The 14,247-nt window shown below is 37.1% G+C and overlaps 1 protein-coding gene across 1 annotated transcript in view; it reads right to left on the bottom strand.

Moving 5' to 3' along the window:
- Window positions 1-13,949, bottom strand: part of LOC124151410 (beta-1,3-galactosyltransferase 1-like) — an 86,809-nt gene extending 72,860 nt beyond the window's left edge. Inside the window, exon 1 of the mRNA XM_046523884.2 lies at window positions 13,814-13,949. The gene's annotated coding sequence lies outside the window, so the exon portion shown is untranslated. The remainder of the gene's footprint in view (window positions 1-13,813) is intronic.
- Window positions 13,950-14,247: the final 298 nt, after the last annotated feature.

Below are 14,247 nucleotides of genomic sequence, written 5' to 3'. Positions count from 1 at the left end.
GGAATTGCATCAGACATCATTTTGGTGACTGAATTGTCAAATTTGGAAATGTCCTCCACATGTCTACCATACAACTTTTGAAGTAAGTGTTTATGTATCTCGGTAATACATTTTGGGGGTCCCAGGCATTGAGATGGGGGTCCGGAGTGACCACTGTACTAACAACATAATAATAGTACCTTGTGCTTATTATCGTTAGGTATTACATCAAACATGAACTGTCCCAACATTGGTTGTATTTCTTATCAAAATCTGTCCATGCTACATTGTAAGAAATGTACCATATTCGACGTAAAAAGCACCCATTCTAATAAGCGCCCACTGCGATATTTGCTAATATATTGGCTAGTGAACAATCCCAATTAGCACCCCTACCGATTGATCAATGTACACAAGACTTATTTGTTCGTGTATAATACGCACTCGTGTGTTATATGCACCTTAATTATGGGCAATTAAATTCTGGAAAATATATCTGTCGTGCAGTATACGCACATACTTTATTTTTGTATCATTCTAGGCTGTCAGCATAAACTACAAAATTTACAATCTTTCAACTCTGTTTTTCTCTCACCAAAATTATATTCTAATTAGAGCCCCCTATTTCTAATTTTGAGAGCGCCCCGAGCGCTTATTACGTCGAATACGGTATATGTAATCTAACAAATCTACTACACATAAAATTAAAATGATCATAATGATCTTTTGTAACATACAGTCTATATTTTCATCTCTCTTCAAATTATATTCATACAAGACGCAATAATTTCTACCTGTGCCAGGTGATATTACTTCAATAGGATGAATATTGCCAGTTATATATTTGTACAAACTCATTGATTGGTGCCTGAGATACATATTCAATAACTGGCTTATATTATACAAGTCTGCATGCTTAATGAAAACATTTCACAATGTTTAGTCTTTGGGCTTTGATATATAAATATCACAAGGTTGAACTTTCTGCAATAAGTTCTAACTCCAGAAAATACAAATATTCCTTTAATCTCCTTCCAGGATGAGAATCCTGTTTCCTGAGGGAGTTAATTTGTGTAAACACTTCAATAAATAAACCACTTTACACCGTCTTATTAAACTGTTAGACCTTGCACCCATCACCAAAGTTCATCCAGATGTTTAATTACTCACACACACACACACACACCTAACCCTAATAACTGAAAATCACCATCAGCTCCCAGAAACTCCATCCCGATGATGGAAGCCATATTGAAGGCAGATGGGCAGAGATGTGGGTCACAGTTGCCGGGGTTATGGTAATATGGAAGTTGTGTCAGCCTTTCACAAGTGTCTGTGTTTGTTTGTTTTGTACTTGTAGAACAATATGTGGCCCCCCTGTGGTCTGGCTATCACCTCCGCCATCAACATAAATCTGTCTGAAACAGCCGATGGAAGCAAAGTTGTTCTCTGGAAAATGTTGATTTGTTTTTAGTCCAGATTTTGGTTTTCTGTTTCACTGTGAAGTAATATTTATGTACGCCCAAAAAATGTTAAAAAAGGAAAAAAAGAACAACAATGGGAAATCATACAGAAAAAGGATCTTATGGCTTTTCAGGCAAACATGGAAGAGTTAAATTGCGCTTTGGTCTTTGTGTGGCTCTACACTGCAAACGCGAAAACGTCTTTTTTCCCATTTATGGACATTGGACGAAAAAACGTTTTTTGAACGCTTTCTAACATTCGTTTTTCCGTCGAGATTCTGACATTATTTGACATCGGAATTTACGATGAACTTACGACAGAACGATTTAATGAAGCTCCTCCCTTTGCTTGATTGACATTGTCAATCGCGCTTCAGCGTGCTCTGGCATTTCTATTTGTCAAGCTTTTATTGGCCAGCTCTCACGTGTTAGATTATGGGTCTGAGTTTGGCACGGTGTACTTTGCTCCTTGTGGAAGCAATGACTTCTACCAGTAGAGTTCTTCGCAGATTGTTTTCAACTTGCTCAAATTTGCCATTCTACGCTCACGTGACTTCGCGGATTGTTCACAGCACGTAACTGACAATGAGACAGTCGCATCCTGTCAAAATTATTAGAATGTGAAGTGAATGTTGAAGAAACAGCCACACATACTTTGCGTTTCATGGTCAAACATAACCAATAAATACGTAAACAAAAATCTGTAAACTGCAACTGAATAACTTGCAAGTCGCCTCTTACGACAAGCATGATCACCTCTTACAACAACCATGGTTTAATGAAGACCTATTCTAACACGGATCTGCGCGGGTTGTCAAAACTATGTGTAGTGATGTAATGTAATGTTTACAGGAAATGGTATTCAATTATCCAGTTGAAGTGATTAGAATATACTACATGTACTAGGGTCGGTGTGTATTGAATTAACGCCCCCAAACCATATTTTTAAACACATATTATTACAGGTCATATACATGCATGGTACCATGAACTGAATTACTACTATATCCTCCAGTGTTGGGAATTTGCTGGGATCAGAGCAGATATTGTGACGTTGAAGTTACCAGAGTACGTTCAATTTACAGGCCCTGTTCTGGCACTCATGCAAGACCATAGCAGATGGTGACAGCTGATGATTAATGTCCTTCAGGTGACAAGCAGAGAACGCATTGATAATTCCACAAAAAGAGAGAAATACAAACATTAACACAAACAAATCTACTCATCTTTTAATTTTAAGAGTTTCAAGACAACAAGCTGCGTAATTGTATTGTACTTAAACATGCATCATCCTTGTTTCAAACTATAATTTTGGTGTTCATTTTCCATCATATCTACAATGTATTTATAAGCAATCATCCAAATTATTCTAGCATGTTTTTGCAGCTCTATATGATTAGGTTTACTTTCACCTACAGGAAAGTTCACCAACAGTCATATAATTACACCCCTTTGTTGGTAATGGATCAGTCCCAAAAGCAGCCAGGTATAACAAATAACAATAACAAAGACAATGTTGAGTGTAAGTAACTAAAGTAAAATTACTTAAGTAATAATAGTCCATTCTAATCGCTCTAAGCAACAACTCAAATTTCTCAAGATTTACTTTCATTTACTGTTTTTACCAAATAACCAAGTGGCCAAGTGTCCGATAGAGCTAACTGTGCATGGCAGAGGGATGTGTGATGTCAATAAACTTGGTAACATGGTTTAGTTTGTCTTGGCGCGTGTCTGAATTCCATTGACAGTTTGAATATCCTAAAACTGACTTATCAGCAAATCTTGCTGCCCTGCGAAGGACAGATAGGAGAGAAAAAAGCATGCCACTACAGCCAGAAATATGAAACCTACTGCTTCTTAAAGGAAGCCTTGGGCATCTGGTGCGGCGTAATGTGATTGGTCGTTAACATTTGTACAAGACGGAGCAAAAAACATTCTTTTCCCATCTATTTTCCGCTTGAAAAACTCGATGTTCTTCCGTACACTTTCTGGACGCTCACCAATTAATCAATTTTAATTAATTTTTAGTCGTTTTTCATGTTTTCCATCCATTGCCCATATACGAAAAACGACGTTTCGTGTTTGCAGTGTCTATCAGCTTCGCTGTTTGCAAGGTTATTTCCCTTCCACACAAGTTTTATTTTCATCATGTTCATACTTTTTTCAGGATCCAAACTATCATTTTCACAGATGCCACTTCTCAAAATATTTTTCTTCTTTGTAGGTTTCTTTGTCAAAAAAAAAAGGACAAAAAACCTATCCTTCCTACAACAACAAACTAACGCAGATCCTGCCTCTAGAAACAAATTGAAACAACAAACAAGGAAGATCCAGTCTCATAAAATGTATATGAGTAATTCTCCAATGTTGGGACCTTAAACGTCATATTTATTTTCGGGGGACATCATTACTTACATAATGATTGATATGTTGCACTTAAAAGGATATTACAAAATACTGATAAAAGGGTTTGAGTTTCCAAAAGAACACCATGGGCATGATGAGTGAGTGAGTGAGTATGGTTTTTACGCCGCTCTTAGCAATATTCCAGCAATATTACGGGACACCAGAAATGGGCTTCACACATTGTACCCATGTGGGGAATCAAACCCGGGTCTTCAGCATGACGAGCAAACGCTTTAACCACTTGGCTACCCCACCACCCCTGAACATGATGAAGGAAGGTAGGTACACACCTCAGATGAAGAAGAAATTTACATGCTGACACTGTATATCTTAAACTAATTAACAAGTACATGTGAAACATTGACACAAATAAACACTTGAGAACAAGGTACTGTAAATCTTGAAATTAACGCAAGTGAAAATTAAATGCGAAAAATGCGAGTGGTCTTTGCTCGCATTAATTAACTTCGCATTTATGTCTCCAAATGACTATCAAAAATAAGACAGCCTCACTGCACACTTTGGATAGCGGAAGTACCAAATTTGAATATGAACACAAACACGTTTTTTTGAGTAGCAGTTGTAACAAATATGTAACAATGGCATTAAAAAAAATAGGAATTACACAATGGGCATCCGGTGAGTTATCACTGCTGGTGTCAAGAGTTCTACCCACTCGTCATCCTATATTATGTTCTATGATGTTGCTATTTGTAACTAAGTGACCTCCGTTGTATGCCTTTTTACTAATAAAGTCACGAACATGGTTTCCTTAAACATTAATATCTTTGCACATCACAATGATATTAAAACACAAAACAATGTCAAATAACGGATTTCTGTACCCAAATTTTCATGTGAAATATGTGAGGTGGGTGTTGCAAAATCCAAAATGGGTGCTTCTGATGGTATATGGTCTCATTACAACCATCTTGGATTTTTACTGACAGTATACAGGCTCATATTGGGTTAGTAGTTCTGCTTTCTGATTGGTCAATCTCACTTTGAGACATAATAAATACATACATGCTCTACATCATCTCTCTAATGCTCTATATCACATTTCAATATAAAACATTAAAAATTTGACACGTTCGGTTACCCCAAGAAAACAGCGTGCATTTGGCTTGTGTTTTAACAAGTGCAAGATGCATATCATGATGCACCTGACAACTGTTTTCCTTTCAAGAGGGACATTAGACTACTAGACTTTTCAAATTACTGTAGATATGAATAGAGAAATACATTAACACAGGCCAGTACACATCTTAATAACATCCCCCAAGCACACTACAAAAACTGTCATACACCATGCATGCTAAAATATGTGTTCATCTTATGGCAATAAATTTAACATTTTTGCCAAAACACCCAAAACAGATTTGTTTCCTTCACAACTTTTAAACAGTTAAAATGATAAATACTTATCATGTGTAAACATCTTCAAAAGACTGCAACATATCTTACAGGAGGTAACCTCAAATGATGCATATCCGCATCAATTAATTATCTTCCGACAAAATAAAGCAGTAGTTTTAAGAGAACCTAATAACTAATTTGGCAAAAAACTGTGTTTCTTGAGCAGGCAAATTCCCCCTATTCTCAGGTGCATCCAAACATTCCTCTGTGCACACTAACACACCTACCATGTGGCGAGGACCACTGCTTATTTCTAAAAGACGAAGATACCTGTGGGAAATTGACACAGCTGTTGGTTGGATGGCGCTTCCTTTTGATACTAAAACTGACATTTTCTTTTATATTTTAACAGAAAAATTTAGATTTTATCTTGAGGACAGTTTCTGGCTAAATGTGCTGAGTAAAGATTGGTGTTAGTTTTAGGGGGATGACATATGTAGGTATGACACTGAGGCTAAATGTGCTGAGTAAAGATTGGTGTTAGTTTTATGGGGATGACATGTGTAGGTATGACACTGAGGCTAAATGTGCTGAGTTAAAATTGGTGTTAGTTTTAGGGGGATGACATATGTAGGTATGACACTGAGGCTAAATGTGCTGAGTAAAGATTGGTGTCAGTTTTAGGGGGATGACATATGCAGGTATGACACTGAGGCTAAATGTGCTGAGTAAAGATTGGTGTTAGTTTTCGGGGGATGACATATGTAGGTATGACACTGAGGCTAAATGTGCTGAGTAAAGATTGGTGTTAGTTTTCGGGGGATGACATATGTAGGTATGACACTGAGGCTAAATGTGCTGAGTAAAGATTGGTGTTAGTTTTAGGGGGATGACATATGTAGGTATGACACTGAGGCTAAATGTGCTGAGTAAAGATTGGTGTTAGTTTTAGGGGGATGACATGTGTAGGTATGACACTGAGGCTAAATGTGCTGAGTAAAGATTGGTGTCAGTTTTAGGGGGATGACATATGTAGGTATGACACTGAGGCTAAAACAAAAAACTTCTCGTTACACTTTTAATATGTTGTGATCGCATGATGTTTAAACTTTTAACAAGATCATGGACAAAAAACAACTGAAATAGCTCAAATACTATGTTAATGACACATGCTTGTGATTCTGGCTTGAACATGTGGAGGTATTTCCGTTAATTTGGCACAATGTTTGGTTCAAGGATAACAAACATAAACTAAAAACATGACATTACTGAAAGAAACTTTTTCATAACAGGTTACCAAGTATAACATACTTATAACAATGTGTATTTCCAAAAATATTGAAATATGTGTACACAGGTTTTTTCAAACAACCTATTCAGACCATATTAATTTTTTCATATATGTATATTTTGATACAAATTTATAGATATTATTATTATTTTGTTTCCAATCCTTTGTCATACCAACGCTAATGATATAGTTAATATCCATGGTCATATTCTCGTGTATGAAGCATATCTTTTGATAAGCCTTTAAAATTGAGTGTTATTGGTATTTGGTGCCTAGAAAATTTGTTTGGAACAGACAGCACCAGCTGCAGGTTCAAAACAATACCATGAATACACAATACCAATGTTTCTCTAAATAACTATCAAAAGCTAGAAGTGTTTTGATGTATACAGTAAACTACGGTTATAACGAACTCAAAGGGACTACTAATTTTAGTTCGTTATAACCGTAATTCGTTATAAGCATATATACAGCATAACAACAGCATATAGTCGGGACTAAAAAGTTAGTTCGTTATATCCGTTAGTTCGTTATAAGCGTGTTCGTTTTAACCGTAGTTTACTGTACTTGCAAAAACAAGCAGCCCTTCACTTCTATTTCCTCAAAGTTCTCAAAATTGTTTCGAGAAGATGTAACCACAAACATTTAAGTGAGATTTTTCTATCTTGTGACCTTGATCTTTGATTTTCTCGGGGCCCATGCCCATGCCCATGCCCATGCCCATGCCAACATAATTTCCAAGGTCGTGTGGAACAAGGCCATTGTCAGGTACTCTCTGTTGCCAACAGTCTTGGCACTACGGTCAGAAGAAAGTAAGAAACAAACTCTTGAGGCCTGCTAATTATTCCATGAGCCAGTCTGGGACCCGAGATGAACTAGTTGGCATATATCATGATGATATAGAATCTGTAGGGATTTTCTCTATATCTATAAAGAAAATCCACTTGGGTCAAAGACTTGCTCGTGTTCAAATATCAGAAAGAACAATTCACAAATGCAGCCTGTTTCACCTTGAAAAATATCTTGTGGCGACTAAATTCTACACATCTGTAGACACAAAAATAAATAACAGCTGATCTTGGAAAACATGTCTGCTAATAATTGTACTTCGAATAATTCCTCCTAAAGTTGACAATGAAGTACATAAATATTAACGTAATTAGTATTCAATCTCAGTTGACAATGCTCATTGGATAAGCATGGATATACCTACATAATCTAGTAACAAATCATGTAAATTGCATCATTGTTTGAGTCACCAATAACAAAAATCAAGTACAGTTTCCACTGATATACAATTCAAAGACAGGTGCTATGACTTGTACATATTATAATAGTTATTTGATGAAAGATACTTTTAACATGTTTAAATGCTTTTGGCTACCGACAGTATAGGCTTGACTCCCTGATTTTCCGAATGTTTACCTGAAAAAAAATACTTGTAGCCAATGGCTAGTTGGTAAAAAGTTAGAAGAGGCCCTTATCATACCTCCTTTGTATACTTGTCAGGGAAATATTCATAGCCAATGAACAGTCATTTTTGTTCATCAAATCTAATTTATCAACCTTTTTCAACCAAACAGCCTCTGTCACACACATTTGTGTTCGATAATTTACCATTAAATTACCAATCACACTTAGTGTGCCCTCCCCAAGTTACTGTGTAATTCATAGGAAAGGACGGAATCGGTTCCCTCCACACTTCCAGGAACTTGGTTCACAACATGAGATGGATACAACACCAAGCACACAAGTTCTTCCACCGTTAATAAGATTACCAGAATTGGAAAAAAAGCTGGAAAGCATCTCAATTATTTGTAATGAAAACAAGGGTTTTGTGAAGCAGCTCTCCTCTCTGACATGAAAAGTCATTATATACCAATTAGAGCATCGTTGAAGAACGGCATGTCAGGTCAGGGTTAGATTACTTTAATAAAGTCAGAGAAGAATGAACATTAGCTAGAGGGGTTTCCAGCTTACCTAGCTGTTAGTGCAACTGTCAAGATGATTTTGGGTTAATGTCGGGGCTGCTCGTAATTGTATTTTACGAGCTCCAGGCTCATCTTCTGTGTGTTACTTCCTTCAACAAGTTCATAGTCAGACGATGAATGAAACCACATTTATTCACACAGATTTATAATAATTGTAATTTGTATTTGTTGCCATAATTATCATGAGATCAAGCTTACATACATACACCTATGTATGGTCTAGATATGAAATGTGGGCTGTCAATCTTTTTTCAAAAATTCACAAATGTAGTTTGAACCTGTTGAGCTTATTAAATGTAGATATCAACATAGACTCACTTCCACTAAAGCAAAATTGAAGCTAGAAGTTTTGTAGCTAGTCCTGCTCAGCTGGAATGAGACAAAAATGTTTACTGTTTATATTTACTGTCAGTTTTATTCTGTTTGAATTTGCAGCAAAATCAAGGCATTACAAACCGGTTCAGAATTATAGCCCATAAATGCTTCAATTTAATGAAGACTACCATCACTGGACATTGACTTGACTGAGCTCAATTTAGTAGTCTCACGCTAGTCGACTAGCATGAAATTATAAAGCAGGCTACGATTTTATTCTGTTTTTCACCCTGCACCAGGTGCAACCAAGTGAAGTTGTCTGGTTGCACCACCAAAATATTGGCTGCACCATTTTATCATAAATGAAACACTGTATTTTCAGTTATTTTGAATAGTAAGTAAATTCAAAGAGAAAATAAACTTGAGAATGTGCTCCAGTAGATTATTTGGAAGAAATCTGTATATGGCTTTTCACATCATGATATCAAGTAAACAAACTTAAACAGAAGTTTCAAAGTGTCTGTTTGATGTGATGCAACCCAATGAGTGACTGTTCAAATGGTAATTGGGGCGGTCGGGTAGCCTAGTGGTTAAAGCATTCGCTCGTCACGCCGTAGACCCGGGTTCGATTCCCAACATGGGTACGAGATATTGCTGGAATATTGCTAAAAACAGCGTAAAACCATTCTCACTCACTCAAATGGTAATTGTGAATAATAATTTAACAGCATTGAGAACTGTATATTTCACTATTTTCATGAACTTTTTTTTCCTGGATTCTAAAAGATTTGCAGCCAGCAGAGCTCCAGATAAGCTGCGTATCTGCGTGAAATACGCATCAGAAATGCAGAAATATGCAGTGAAATATAATCCAAGCGTATCAAATACGCAACGAACATTACAGATACGCTACAAAAATAAAATTTGTGCGTATCATCAAAATATTGTGAGTAACCCTGCGTATTCGATTAGCAAATCAGCAACTTATTTTGAAATTATAAACGGGCATTCCGTCAACCTTGCCAAACTCCACGATGACAGTCACATCATGATCATTTGCCATCACACTTTCGTGTGGAAGTATCGTTGTATTTTTGAGTCCTATAAAGATCTCAAACCCACACGACACCAGTTTGCAGGGACTAGATGAATAGTGTTTTTAAATATTTAACTTAAATACCCACATGTGTAAAAACTAGTGGGTAACAGAAATTTGAATACGCAGATAGAATTACTGATACCCAATGATTTTAAAATGCATGGGTAAAATACCCACAACACCAAAAGCTTATCTGGAGCTCTGAGCCAGTACTAAAAGAATTCAGTTTTCCACTTTTATCAAATATAACTGCTGCTGTGCACTTGTGGTGGGAAATATTACCTGCACTGGGTGCATCCTGGCAATAAAACTTGCCTGCACTAGCAATGTTTTACCCGCACTGGTCCAGCTTGGATATAGCGAAATTAATTCCTGTAAGGCTGTATCATGTATGGAAGTAGGTCATATGCTTTGTTTGATTTTTGTTTAACACCACACTCAGCAATACTCCAGTGATATGGAGCAGGCATGTAAATAATTGAGTCTGGACCAGTCAATCCAGTGATTGACATTACTAGCATCGATCTACACAATTGGGATATGATGACATGCATCAACCAAGTCGCATCAGTCGTCTCTCAGGACAAGCATGGATTGCTGAAGACCAATTCTAACGTGGAGCTTCATGGGTCCGCCATATACATGATACACAAGAATTGTAAAATACTATATTCTAATAGTGTGTACAAGAGTTCTCTAGCAGTTATTAACTTAACTGCCTCAAGCTTACCCTACTTACTGTTACTGTTAATACTGACCCGTGAAGATCCGGGGTGGAATAGGTCTTCAGCAAACCATGCTGGCCGTGAAAGGCGACTATGCTTGTAATAAGAGGCGACTGACGGGATTGGGTGGTCAAGCTCGCTGACTTGGTTGATGCATGTCATTGTATCCCAACTGCATGGATCGATGCTCATGATGTCAATCACTGGATTGTCTGGTCCAGACTCGATTGTACAGACCGCCGTCATATAGCTGGAATATTCCTGAGTGCGGTGTTAAACAACAAACAAACAATAATACTAAACTTAAGTTGTTCACTGAAGTCAGTCACATTGAGGACAGAAATGAGAAAATGGCTTGTAAATGTAATACTTAGTATTTATACATCATGCACAGTACGCCTACATGTATTGATACAGCCCTTGACAATACAAACTACAATGTTGAAGCATTCTTCATAAATATTCCAACATAATTACAATTGTGTTTCCCTTCTGGACTTTACTTGCTTTAGGCAATTTGGAGATTAATTCTTGAAATTGATGTTTTTACAAATGTACAAACAAAAAGATGCTCAAAAAACATATTCCAATGAACTTAAGTTGTCTTATTTTTATCAAAATTAATCAAAATTTATTGTCGGCTTATCTGTAATTTAGTGTAAAATGAAAATAAATTGGTCTGGCCATACTAACTGATATTTCCAAACTTTATGAAGAAAAATGACTGAAGTCCAACAATTCTATTTTTCGGTTTCCATGGCAACTAGGACATCTGTCAAAGAGTAATTAAAAAGGAACACTTCTGAGAGAAGTGCTACAAATCCCAGCTACTTTTATTTCCAGGGGGAACTCTGTGTCACGGCTCAGCAGGGCTGGAGTTAAGTGTCAGGACCATTTCAATAAAACACTTTGATGGTTTGGGGGCAACCCGACTGTTCCTACCCTGAGCCTACGCTTGAGAAGTATTTATGCTTGTCTTCACCTCCTGCAGACAAAACAGGGAATAATGACGTTCAGCTTGGGTTATTCATGCAGTAAAACAGCAATTTGTTAGTGGCTTGTATGCTGATGAGAAGCTTTGATGAAGATGAAGTTTGCATTGATGAACAATAATTTGAAGCTTTAAAAGATAAAGGATTTTGGTCCAAGAGGAATTTGGGGAACTTTGTGTGACTATTTTGTACCATGCAGACAACGCAGGGGCAATATTGGGTGAAGTAATAGTAACATTTGTCATTGAATGTTGTTGGTTAACCTCTTTGATGATGGCTTATTTAACAGTTTAAGATTTTAGAGCATATGGTATTTGTTGCACACTCAGCAATATTCAAGCTTTATGACGGCGGTCTGTAAACATGGTAAATAATCGAGTCTGGACCAGACAATCCAGTGATTGGCATCATGAGTATCGACCCAAGCAATTGGGATACGATGACATGCATCAACCAAGTCAGTGAGTCTGACCACCCGATCCCGTTAGTTACGTAAGCATAGTCGCCTGTTAGGTCAAGCATGGGTTGCTGAAGACCTATTCTACCCGGGATCTTCACGGGTCGAGCGTATGGAAGAATTTCAAGCACGACCATGTATTTTACAACAGGGCCAATGAAACAACAAGACTTTACAAGGAAAAGCAAATGATTCTTTAAAGCTTTAATTTCTTCTGAAATCTTCACTTAAAATCAACATGTTGACAAAAATATATTGTCTATTTATAAAACTATTTATACATACAGTAAAAGTAAAATGTTACACAACTCAGCCTCTTACCAAAGATGTTAAAGGTGGGGACTGGTAGTTATCCTGCCTTCACTTGGCGTTTAGGGGATAAAGCAAAGACTGGCTGACTTGGAGTAAGTATACAGTGTCGGAGTGGGTTGGTTATTCATGTTACATTGCTGCATGGTATCTCAGTGAGCTCATCCCATAAAACCAGCATTAGTCCAGACTAGTACAAGCTTCCCCCACCCCCACTCCCCCCCACACACATCGCTATGTAGAGCAGCAATCTTGAATGCAACTATAAACTTCACAATAAACCAACTAATTGTTTCTTTTAAATTAAGTGGTAAGAACTTGAGCAAGGATTTTAACCAATCCTTTAGAACGTATGCACAAATGACTTACCATGCTTACAGGTTAACACGGAAGCCTTCAACCTTTGTACTTGCTTAAAAGTTTTGTCACATCTAAAAGGTCTGAGACTTGGTAAACCAGTTGTCTGCCATAGTGTGCACCCTGCCCTGAGAGTTCACACACTGATGCTGAATATAACCTGGAATTCCATGGGCCATGGCCATTAAACCTTATCTTATCAAAAGTTATCAGCTAAATTGAGGTGACTAGTTCGCAAGCAGACAGCCTGTGTGCCGATGGATCTGGGAGGTTTCAGTGAAAAGAACTACCAGTGACTCACTGCTATTGGTAGAGTGAATGAAAACATTTCTTTAAAAAAATTGTTTTTGTTTTTTTCAAAAGAAGGTTGGACCAAGGAAACTAGACTTGGTTCAGTTTCATCTGGACAAATATATTAAACTTTTAATTCTGGCAATACAAATTGTATATTTTTTGTATACAAACATTAACCGATAGATGAATATATCTATGACTTATTTCCCCCGAAAAACTCCACCTTATATACCTATAAGAATAATAATACATAGAAATATATCAAACAAACACAAATGAAAAAAAATTGTTTCATCTTTTTGTAGAATGGGGATATGGTTGAGAGAGTGCTGATTGTGGTTGAGTACAAAATATACATTTATGTCTTAAATCACAAGTCCAAAATGAGTTGTCATCATAGTTGTATTTGACGCATGTCTACCCAGTTCTGTATTAGATATGAGGCTAGTCTTCATTCAATATTCATTAATCACACGTGAAAATTTTATTAAACCCTTTACCCAGATGTAGTTCCTGGAATATGATGAATGATATGTTTTCATTTCTATAAAAGACCGCTTTACAGTTCATTTACTTCTAATATCAGTCAGTAATTCAAACATAAATCTGTTCACACACGACAAAACATATCGATCAAACGGAACAACAACTGTCCGTTGAACATCAAGTATTGAGGAGAATGTAATGTTCATTATGCATATTTCGCCGACACAGTAGTACACGGACGTGACAATAACTGTAATAAACAAGCCACAAATGCCGAAACACATACTCACATATTGCCTTCAAAGTCCAGCCGCCAGTAAATATATATCCCCGGGAAAAACTTTATGTCTCTCCGATGTCAACACCTCCACAAGTAGCTAGCACTATGGGCGCTCGCCGCTTCTCGTATCGTTCACCTCAACGTTCGGCCCATTCCATTCGGGCATCGGTTCGTCTCGCGCGCGCTCTATCAAAGCAGTGTTTATGGAGTCTCGTATAACATGTCTCGCGCAGGCTGTGCGTTTTTCGTTCTAAGCTGTCTTTGGGTAAAAGTTTGAAGTTTGAAAATTGAGAATGTTTTTATATTTCATCTCAAGAGCGGTGGAATTTAAGGAAGTGGTTTATTACCATCACAGACAAAGAACGACTTGTAACATGCTCCCCGCCTCTCTTCGGCGTTATGTAATCTCTCAGTGTGGGACTTTAAGGGTTTAAAGGAAAGGAA

Source organism: Haliotis rufescens, unplaced genomic scaffold (assembly GCF_023055435.1).
Source record: "Haliotis rufescens isolate VD_foot unplaced genomic scaffold, xgHalRufe1.0.p SCAF_4, whole genome shotgun sequence".
NCBI lineage: Eukaryota > Metazoa > Mollusca > Gastropoda > Lepetellida > Haliotidae > Haliotis > Haliotis rufescens.
This window is presented reverse-complemented; position numbering and strand designations above follow the sequence as displayed.